Genomic DNA, 11,593 nt, shown 5'->3' on the forward strand with positions numbered 1-11,593 from the left:
CCTGTTCATGCTCAGGTACACGACGTCTAATAACACCATCTACTCCTTCTTTATAAAGATGTGGGTCATCCCAGAAGTAATGTCTTAAATCATAGAAGAACTTTTTCTTTTGCTGGTATGTGAAACTAGGTGGTATGAATTTAGCAACAATGTAATTAGCATAATCAGCATACCATGGAGCAGTACGAGAAGCATTTATGACAGCTAATTGTTCATCAGGAAAGCTATCATCAATAGGTAGTGGGTCATCAAGAACATTTTCTAACCTAGACAAGTTGTCCGCAACAGGGTTCCCAGCTCCCTTTCCATCATAATATACAAATCAAATTCTTGTAGTAAGAGAACCCATCTAATAAGTCTAGGTTTAGCATCTTTCTTTTCCATAAGATATTTAATAGCAGCATGATCAATGTGAATAGTTACTTTAGAATCAACAATATAAGGTCTGAACTTATCACAAGCAAATACAACTGCTAAGAATTCCTTTTCAGTAGTAGCATAATTTCTCTGGGCATTGTCTAGAGTTTTACTAGCATATTGAATAACATTTAATTTCTTATCGACTCTTTGCCCTAGAACAGCACCTACAACATAATCGCTAGCATCACACATAATTTCAAAAGGTAAATTCCAATCAGGTGGCTGAACGATAGGTGCAGAGATTAATGCTTTCTTAAGTATTTCAAATGCTTCTACACAATCATCATCGAAGACAAAAGGAACATCTTTTTGTAAAAGATTAGTCAGAGGCCGAGAAATTTTAGAAAAGTCCTTAATGAACCTCCTATAAAAACTGGCATGACCAAGGAAACTTCTTATACCTTTAATGTCCTTGGGACACGACATCTTTTCAATAGCATCAACTTTAGCTTTATCAACTTCATACCTCTTTTAGAAATTTTATGCCCCAAGAGAATACCTTCATTAACCATAAAGTGGCATTTCTCCCAATTCAAGACAAGATTAGTTTCTTCACATCTCTACAAGCCTCGATCAAGGTTTCTTAAGCAATCATCAAAAGAAGTCCCATAAACACAGAAATCATCCATGAATACCTCAACAATCTTTTCACAAAAGTCAGAGAATATAGCAGTCATACATCTTTGAAAGGTAGCAGGTGCATTACATAAACCAAAAGGCATACGTCTATAAGCAAAGGCACCGAAAGGGCAAGTAAAAGTTGTCTTTTCTTGATCATCTTTTGACACAGGTATTTGAGAGAAACCAGAATAACCATCTAGGAAGCAAAAATGTGTATGTTTGGATAATCTTTCTAGCATTTGATCAATAAAAGGTAAGAGGTAATGATCCTTTTTAATAGCTTCATTTAATTTTCGGAAATCAATTACCATTCTATAACCTGTAACAATTCTTTGTGAGATCAATTCATCTTTATCATTAGGAACAACAGTAATACCTCCCTTCTTAGGGATACAATGGACATGACTTACCCATTGACTATCAGCAACGGGATAAATTATACCTGCCTCAAGAATCTTTAGTATTTATTTTCTTAACACTTCTTTCATCTTGGGATTTAACCGTCGTTGGTGATCAACAACCGGTTTAGCATCCTTCTCCAATTTTATTTTGTGCTGGCATAAAGTGGGACTAATGCCATTAATATCATCAAGAGTATATCCAATAGCAGCATGGTGCTTCTTCAGAGTTTTCAATAATTTCTTTTCTTCATGCTCTGAAAGGTTATCACCAATAATAACAGGATATATCTCTTTCTCATCAAGATAAGCATATTTAAGAGTATCAGGTAAAGGTTTAAGCTCAAACACGGGATCACCCTTAGGTGGAGGGGGATCCCCTCGAATTTCAATAGGCAAGTTGTGTTTCAAAATAGGTCCCTATTTAAAGAATATTTCATCTATTTCCCTTCTTTCATTCATAAACATATCATTTTCATGGTCTAGCAAATATTGTTCTAAAGGATCACTAGGAGGCACGGCAATAGAAGCAAGACCAATAATTTCATCTTTACTAGGCAATTCTTTATCATGGGGTTGTCTATGAAATTTAGCAAAATTAAACTCATGAGACATATCCTTATTGCAGTCTATCTTAGCATTAACAGTATTCAAGAAGGTCTACCAAATATAATGGGACAAAAGTCATCTTGTGGGGAACCAAGAATAGAAAAATCAGCAGGATATTTAACTTTCCCACACAAGACTTCAACATCTCTAACAATCCCAACTGGTGAAATAGTATCTCTATTGGCAAGCTTAATTGTAACATCTATCTCTTCTATCTCAGCAGGTTCAATATCATGCATAATTTCTTTGTATAAGGAATGAGGTATTGCACTTGCACTAGCACCCATATCACATAAGCCATGATAGCAATGATCTCCTATTTTAACAGAAATAACATGCATGCCTATAACAGGTCTATGTTTATTTTTAGTATCAGGTCTAGCAATTCTAGCAGATTCATTGCAGAAGTAAAGAACATGCCCATCAATATTATCGGCCAAGAGATCTTTAACCATAGAAACACTAGGTTCAACTTTAATTTGCTCAGCGGGTTTAGGTGTATTAATATTACTTATGTTAACCACAGTTGAAGCTTTAGCATGATCCTTTAATCTAACAGGGAAAGGTGGTTTCTCAATATAAGCAGTAGGAACAACAGGATCATTATTGGTGATAATCTTTTCTTCAACTTTAATAGGTGCAACTACTTTTACTTCAATGGGAGTATTATATTCAAACCCCTTCTCCTTAGGGAGATCAACATGAGTAGCAAAGGATTCACAGAAAGAAGCTACTATCTCAGAGTCAAGTCCATATTTAGTGCTAAATTCACGGAAAGCATCGGTATCCATAAAAGATTTAACACAATCAAACTTGGGGGTTATACCTGACTCCTTACTGAGGGAGTCCTGGATTATGGGGTGTTCGGGTAGCCGGACTATACCTTCAGCCGGACTCCAGGACTATGAAGATACAAGATTGAAGACTTCGTCCCGTCTCTGGATGGGACTTTCCTTGGCGTGGAAGGCAAGCTTGGCGATGCGGATATTCAAGATCTCCTACCATTGTAACCGACTCTGTGTAACCCTAACCCTATCCGGTGCCTATATAAACCGGAGGGTTGTAGTCCGTAGGACATCAACTCCATATACAACAATCATACCATAGGCTAGCTTCTAGGGTTTAGCCTCCTTGATCTCGTGGTAGATCTACTCTAGTACTACCCATATCATCAATATTAATCAAGCAGGAGTAGGGTATTACCTCCATCGAGAGGGCCCGAACCTGGGTAAAAACATCGATTCCCTTGTCTCCTATTACCATCCGGCCTTGACGCACAGTTCGGGACCCCCTACCCGAGATCCGCCGGTTTTGACACCGACATTGGTGCTTTCATTGAGATTTCCTCTGTGTCGTCGCCTTTAGGCCCGATGGCTCCTTTGATCATCAACAATGATGCGGTCCAGGGTGAGACTTTTCTCCCTGGACAGATCTTCGTCTTCGGCGGCTTCGCACTGCAGGCCAATTCGCTTGGCCACCTGGAGCAGATCGAAAGCTACGCCCCTGGCCATCAAGTCAGGTTTGGAAGCTTAAACTACACGGCTGACATCCGTGGAGACTTGATCTTCGACGGGTTCGAGCCACGGCCAAGCGCGCCGCACTATCTCGAGGGGCATGATCTAGCTCTGCCTCCGGACAGTGTCCTGGAGGCCGCACACGCACCGGTTCCGACCCCTAACTCGGAGCCTATTGCGCCAATCGAGGATGAGCGGTTGGACGTCACCTCGGGGGCTGCGACCTCAAAGGCGATCGAGCCGAACGCCAGCCCCGTACTCTGCATGAGCCGTGACTCCGAGGATCCGGACTCCCCCCCCCCCGGACTCCGAACCCCCCGCGCCCCTGCCAATCGAATCCGATTGGGCGCCGATAATGGAGTTCACCGCCGCGGACATCTTTCAGCACTCGCCTTTTGGCGACATCCTGGATTCTCTCAAGTCTCTCTCTTTATCAGGAGAGCCCTGGCCGGATTACGGTCAGCGAGGATGGGATACGGACGATGAAGAAGTTCAAAGCCCACCCACCACCCACTTTGTAGCCACTGTCGACGATTTAACCGACATGCTTGACTTCAGCTCCGAAGACATCAACGGCATGGACGACGATGTAGGAGACGAACAGGAACCAGCACCTGTAGGGCGCTGGAAGGCCACCTCGTCATATGACATATATATGGTGGATACTCCAAAAGATGGAGATGGCGATGGAACAGCGGGGGATGACACCTCCAAGAAACAGCCAAAGTGACGGCGTCAGTGGCGCCGCTCTAAATCCTGCCAAAGCAAAAACGGTGATTCCAGCACGGGAGATAAATACTACCCCGGATAGCGCCGAAGAACACCCACCCCAGCAAGATTCGGCACAGGAAGATGGAGAAGCCAGCCCTCATGAGAGAGCGGCAGACCGAGAGGTCGAGGATGATAACTATATGCCTCCCTCCGAAGACGAGGCAAGCCTCGATGACGACGAATTCGTCGTACCATCAGACCCCGCCGAACAAGAGCGTTTCAAACACAGGCTTTTAGCCACGGCAAGCAGCCTCAAGAAAAAGCATCAACAGCTTAGAGCTGACCAAGATTTGCTAGCTGACAGATGGACTGAAGTCCTTGCAACCGAAGAGTATGAACTCGAACGCCCCTCCAAGAGTTACCCAAAGCGCAGGCCGCTACCCCAATCAGAGGAGGAAGCACCTAAATCACCAGCGCACGACATGACAGACCGGCCACCTCGCGGCCGCGACAGAGAGGCCTCTCGGCCCTCCACCCAAGCCATGTCCCGACGCCGCTCAACTAAGGCACGGGAAAATGCGCCAGACCTGCGAAACGTACTGGAGGATAAGGCAAGACAAACAAGATCGATCTACGGATCGCGCAGGCGCCCTACAGCATGTGACGATGATCTTCACTCCGGATACAACAAATCCGGCCGGGCCGAACACAACAGGCATAGCTCTTCCGAGTTGCGTCGTGATATAGCCCAGTACAGAGGCGCCGCACACCCGCTTTGCTTCACGGATGAAGTAATGGATCATAAAATCCCAGAGGGTTTCAAACCCATAAACATCGAATCATACGATGGCATAACAGATCCGGTGGTATGGATCGAGGATTATCTCCTTCACATCCACATGGCACGCGGCGATGATCTACACGCCATCAAATACCTCCCACTCAAACTTAAAGGACCGGCCCGACATTGGCTTAACAGCTTGCCAGCAGACTCAATCAGTTCATGGGAGGACCTGGAAGCCGCATTCCTCGACAACTTACAGGGCACTTACGTGCGACCACCGGATACCGACGACTTAAGCCACATAATTCAGCAGCCAGAGGAATCGGCCAGGCAATTCTGGACACGGTTCCTAACAAAGAAAAACCAGATAGTCGACTGTCCGGACGCAGAGGCCCTAGCAGCCTTCAAGCATAACATCCGCGACGAGTGGCTTGCCCGGCACCTGGGACAGGAAAAGCCGAAATCTATGGCAGCCCTCACGACACTCATGACCCGCTTTTGCGCGGGAGAAGACAGCTGGCTAGCTCGCAGTAACAACTTATCAAAGAACCCTGGTAATTCGGATACCAAGGACAAAAGTGGCAGGACATGTCGGAATAAGCAAAAACGCCGCGTTAGCAGCGACAGCAATGAAGACACGGCAGTCAATGCCGGATTCAGAGGCTATAAATCCGGTCAGCGGAAAAAGCCATCCAAAAAGAATACTCAGGGCCCGTCCAGTTTGGACCGAATACTCGACCGCTTGTGCCAGATACATGGCACCCCCGAAAGGCCAGCCAATCACACTAACAGGGATTGTTGGGTGTTCAAGCAGGCAGGCAAGTTAAGAGCCGAAAACAAAGACAAGGGGCTGCACAGCGACGAGGAGGAGGAGCCCAGGCCGCCGAACAACAATGGATAGAAGGGCTTTCCCCCACAAGTGCGGACGGTGAACATGATATACGCAACCCACATTCCCAAGAGGGAGCGGAAGCGTGCGCTACGGGACGTATACGCGATGGAGCCAGTCGCCCCAAAGTTCAACCCATGGTCCTCCTGCTAGATCACTTTTGATCGAAGGGACCATCCCACTAGCATCCGTCATGGCGGCTTCGCCGCATTGGTTCTCGACCCAATCATCAACGGATTTCATCTCACAAGAGTCCTCATGGACGGCGGCAGTAGCCTGAACCTGCTTTACCAGGATACAGTGCGGAAAATGGGCATAGATCCCTCAAGGATTAGGCCCACAAAATGACCTTTAAAGGCGTTATACCAGGTGTAGAAGCCAACTGTACAGGCTCAGTAACACTTGACGTGGTCTTCGGATCCCCGGACAATTTCCGAAGCGAAGAGTTAATCTTCGACATAGTCCCGTTTCGCACAGAAGTGGCTATCACGCCCTGCTCAGACGAACCGCATTCGCAAAGTTCAATGCAGTGCCGCACTACGCATATCTCAAGCTCAAGATGCCAGGCCCTCGAGGAGTAATCACGGTCAATGGAAACACCGAACACTCCCTCCGTACGGAGGAGCACACGGCGGCTCTCGCAGCGGAAGTACAAAGTAGCCTTCTTAGGCAATTCTCTAGTCCGGCCGTTAAAAAGCCAGACACCGGCCAAGCGCGCCCGGAGTAACCCACAGCAGGACCGCCTGGCACGTTCTGAGCAAGCGTAGCAATGCGGCCCCAACCCCAGCTCTCGCGACATAGCAAAACCAGTGCCTCGCGTACATAACTACGCCCTTGAAGTACCATGGGCAGAGGGGAAGGGGCACAATAACGGCACGCCCAAAATACGGCTTAAGACGTACTAGGGGCTGCCGGATTCTTTTTTTAATTTTTTCTTACTTTCAGGACTCCATACTTCGGACGACCTGTTCGGCAATTCGACTGCCGCACAAACGATGCAAGATCCAGGGAGGCAGACAAGCCATGCCGCATTATGGAACTCCCAGGTGGTCTCTGTTACGAGCGGTATACCTGTTTTGAATACAATTCCGCGGCCTGCCCCTGGTCAGGACATGTTAAATAGTCCAATATCTTTTCGCTTATCGCACTATTTGTATCGTTCGGCTTTGATAAATAGCCTCTCTATAAACAATGCATAGCTTTTTGTCTATTTTTCGCATTATCCTCTTTTCACATATATATTTAATAAATGACATGATTGCACCCGTACACCATGGTACGGCAAACACGCCAGGGGCTTCAGTACCCCTCATTATGGTGTGAGAAGTCCATACACTTTCACAAGTGCGGCACCCCAAACTTATAGCACTATATGCATCGGCTCTGAATCATGATTTGGGTCAATATTTGGGTTTGCCCGGCTCCTATGTTTTGGTGCCTTACGTTCCGCTATATCGGCTAAGGTAGCACTAGGAGAACCACTGCGATTGTGCCCCAGTTCAGCTGGGTTAAGCACCTCAGTGGAGAAAGCTAAAACTGACTGTCATGATGAGGCGAGAGACCGGTCGCTGTTCGAGAGGTTTTTAGAGTCCCTAAAGACTTATGCCGCTTCGAGCGAGGAGCTGGCTTTGTCCGGCCAAGGCGTGGATAGCGCCCCGAACTCGGTCTTCCGAACTAGGGGCTTCGCCGAAATTTAAAATTATAGAGTTCTATGGCTAAGTGAGAGTGTTCAAGCATTATAGTCCGATTGCCTGGTTCGTTGTGCTGAGCGCCTCCCTCGAAGGACCCAACTATGGGAAAAAGCGCTCAGGTTTATCCCGAACACCCCAGCACTAGTGGCATGGGGGCAGAAGCCGACGACTGGCCATCTCTCAATTTTTTGATAAACGGCCGCACAGAAAAGTAATATTTTAAATTCAATAAGCATTGCGTAGCGCATATGCACAAGTTTTCAGTGCACAGGATAAACACGAGGGAGTTCATTCAAAAATCACATCCTTGGTACATTCATCCGCCACAAGGCGGGCACCTGCAAGAACATCCTTGTAGTAGTTCTCGGGCTTGCGATGCTCCTTCCCCGGCGGCGGCCCATCCTTCACAAGCTTCTCACCGTCCAGCTTACCCCGGTGCACCTTTGCATAGGCAAGGGCCCGACGGGCACCTTCGATGCAGACGGAGCGCTTGATGACCTCGAGCCTCGGACAGGCCTCCACCAGCCGCCACACTAGCCCGAAATAGCTCCCAGGCAGGGCCTCTCCGGGCCACAGCCGAACTATGAATCCCTTCATGGCCTGTCCGGCCGCCTTGTGGAGCTCGACCAGCTGTTTCAGCTGGTCGCTCAAAGGCACAGGGTGTCCGGCCTTAGAATACTGAGACCAGAACACCTTCTCCGTCGAGCTGCCCTCTTTAGCTCGGTAGAATGCGGCGGCGGCGGATACACTGCGGGGAAGGTCTGCGAATGCCCCTCGAGAGCTCCGGATTCGGGTAAGTAACAAGTAGTTTACTTTTATATTTCTGCTTTGCATAAAGAATGCCTTACCCGATGCTATCTTCCTCATCTCCTCCAACTCTGGGAGGGCCTTTTGGGCTTCGGCCTTGGCAGACTTGGCAGTCTCAAGGGCCGTCGCGAGCTCGGATGCTTGCGCCTTTGACTCAAGCTCCAAACTCTCATGTTTTTTCATGAGAGCCTGAAGCTCTTGCTGCACCTCGCCGACCTGAGCCCCAAGTCTGTCTCGCTCGGTGCGCTCCGCGGCCGTTTTCTTTTCGGCCTCAGACAGCTCCTGCTTAAGGGTCGCCACCTCAGTCGTGGCCCCTACAATAAGCAGTACAATCCTGTTATTTTTTTCCAATCATGCCTTTTTATAGGCACTTTTTCTGTAAGGTATTTATTACCTTCTCTCTCCTCGAGTCGCCGCTTGGCAAGGCCGAGCTCTTGCTCGGTCCGCTCGAGGTCCTGCTTCAGGACACCCACCTCCGCAGTCAGTGCGGCAGTGGATAGCAGCGAAGCCTGCATACGCATATTGACTCTTTTTTGTTAGACTCCTGCGATATTTAATAGATCCTCTATTCGGCTTTTCTTTCCGAACGCCAAACAGAGCATCAGGGGCTACTGTCTATGCGTTAATATTTTTACATATTTTTACTTACCTCGAAGCCTGTTAGAAGGCTAGCGCAAGCTTCAGTCAGTCCGCTCTTGACGGACTGAACCTTCTGGATCACCGTACTCATAATAGTACGGTGCCCCTCGTCGATGGAGGCGCCGTCGAGCACCTCCAGCAGATTGTCCGGCACCTCCGGTTGGACGGAGGCAGCCGGCTCAGAAGGCTTGCTCCTCTTGGAAGGAGTTCGCCTACCGCGGTCCGGAACTGTGGAAGATTCCGGCGCGGTGTCTGGCACAAAGCCGGACTTGGAGCCTGGGGGGCCTTATCCCCTTCACTCCTGGAGTCCGGGAGGTTGCCTTGCGGCTCCTCCGGGACCACCTCCTCCTGCCCCGGATCTTGTCATGACGCCACTTCAGCGTTGTCTGCAGTGCGGGGGGAGACAGCGGGCGGAACTGAGTTCACGTCCGATGAGTCCAGGGAGCTGCCCGACGATTCATTGAATTCGGCCCGGGGCGGGCTGCATAATTACGTTCGACATTAGGGAAAGTTGTGCAACAAAGGAACATCATGAGTTACTCTGATATCCGAACTTACGATTTCGCCGGACGCTTGGCCCTGTTTGGCCACTCCTCTCCGCCCTCTTCGGCGTTGGGGGAGTAGTCCGGCGGAGGGGTCTTCCTTTTCCTAGACCCCTCGGCCTCCCCCGTTGGGGTGGCCTTCCTCTTCTCTCCTCCCTCCGCTGGGGGGGGAGAGTTTTCTTCTTCCTCCTCGTTTTCATGGGAAGAGGGCGTCTCGGACTCGTCGGATGACGAGTCCGACACCACCACGTTACGGGCACTCTTTCGAGTCCCCGTGGTCTTCTTCTTCTTGGCCTTCTTCTCCGGCACCACATAAGGCGCCGGAACCAGCAGCTTCACTAGTAGAGCTGGGGCTAGGTCTTCGGGCAGCGGAGCCGGACAGTTAATCGGTCCGGATATCGCTCGCCAAGCCTGTCAAAGGTAAGGGAGTTTAGACCCCGCATAGAGTCAAACTATGAAAAAAGCTTAACATCATGTAAAAGGTGAAGATAGCTTACCTCGCTAGCGTGACGCTGCGAGCTGTATCCGTGGTCCTCGGAAGCGGATGCGGGAGCCTCGGCGCCCTTGAATAGCACCTTCCAGGCATCTTCGTACGTCGTGTCGAAGAGCCTGCTAAGGGTTTGGTGTTGCGCCGGGTCGAACTCCCACAGATTAAAATCCCGTTGTTGGCACGGGAGGATCCGGCGGACGAGCATAACCTGGATTACATTAACAAGCCGGATTGGCTTGTTCACCAGGGACTGGATGCATGTTTGCAATCCAGTCACCTCTTTTTCGTCACCCCACAACAGGCCCGTCTCTTTCCAGGACATAAGCCGCGTGGGGGGTCCGGATCGAAACTCGGGGGCTGCGATCCAGTTCGGATCGCGTGGCTCGGTGATGTAAAACCACCCGGATTGCCACCCCTTTAGGGTCTCCACAAAAGAGCCCTCGAACCATAGGATGTTGGCCATCTTGCCCGCCATGGCGCCTCCGCACTCCACCTGGCTGTCGCGCACCACCTTGGGCTTGACGTTGAAGGTCTTGAGCCAGAGGCCGAAATGAGGGCGGACGTGGAGGAAAGCCTCGCACACGACAATAAACGCCGAGATGTTGAGGATGAAGTTCGGGGCCAGATCGTGGAAATCCAGGCCGTAGTAGAACATGAGCCCCTGGACAAATGGGTGGAGTGGAAAACCCAGTCCGCGGAGGAAGTGGGGAAGAAATACTACCCTCTCATGGGGCCTTGGGGTGGGGAGAATCTGCCCCTTTTCGGGAAGCCGGTGCGCGATGTCCTTAGACAGGTATCCGTCCTTCCTTAGCTTCTTGACTTGGCCCTCCGTAGCGGAGACCATCCACTTGCCTCCCGCTCCGGACATTGCTGGAGAAGGTTGAGGTGGAAAGTGCGGGCTTGGGCGCTGGAGCTCGAGTGCACAGGAGATGGATAGGCAAAGGAGGAAAAAGGCGTAGGTAAAAAGGTGGATCCTTATCCCCTTATATGGGCGGATGCGGTTGTGCGTCCCCACCAGCCTAGTAAAACTCGCTTGCCTCCCAAGCGCCATGATAAATGGCGCGGTTGGGTTACCCACGTCTGTATTGATGAGAATCCCGTAAAGGGGGTACATGATCTCTGCTTTGACAAGACGTGCCAAGGAAACCGCCTCGCAAAATGTGCTGAGGTGGAAAAGTAAAAACGATTCGAGTAAGGACTTGGCCGTAGTGTGATGACGCACTACGGAATACGTCAGCAGATTTGATTTGTGTTTATATTATTCTCTCTATGGCAATATGTGGAAACTTATTTTGTAGAGCCGGACACTACTCTTGGTGTTTACAATCTTCTATGAAGGACTTGGAGGAGGAACCCGCCTTGCAATGCCGAAGACAATCTGCGCGCCGGACTCGTCGTCATTGAAGCCTGGTTCAGGGGCTACTGAGGGAGTCCTGGATTAGGGGGTGTTCGGGTAGCCGGACTATACCTTCAGCCGG

The sequence above is a fragment of the Triticum urartu genome, chromosome 3A (genome assembly GCF_056163025.1).
Source record: "Triticum urartu cultivar PI428250 chromosome 3A, HENAU_Tu73, whole genome shotgun sequence".
Lineage (NCBI taxonomy): Eukaryota > Viridiplantae > Streptophyta > Magnoliopsida > Poales > Poaceae > Triticum > Triticum urartu.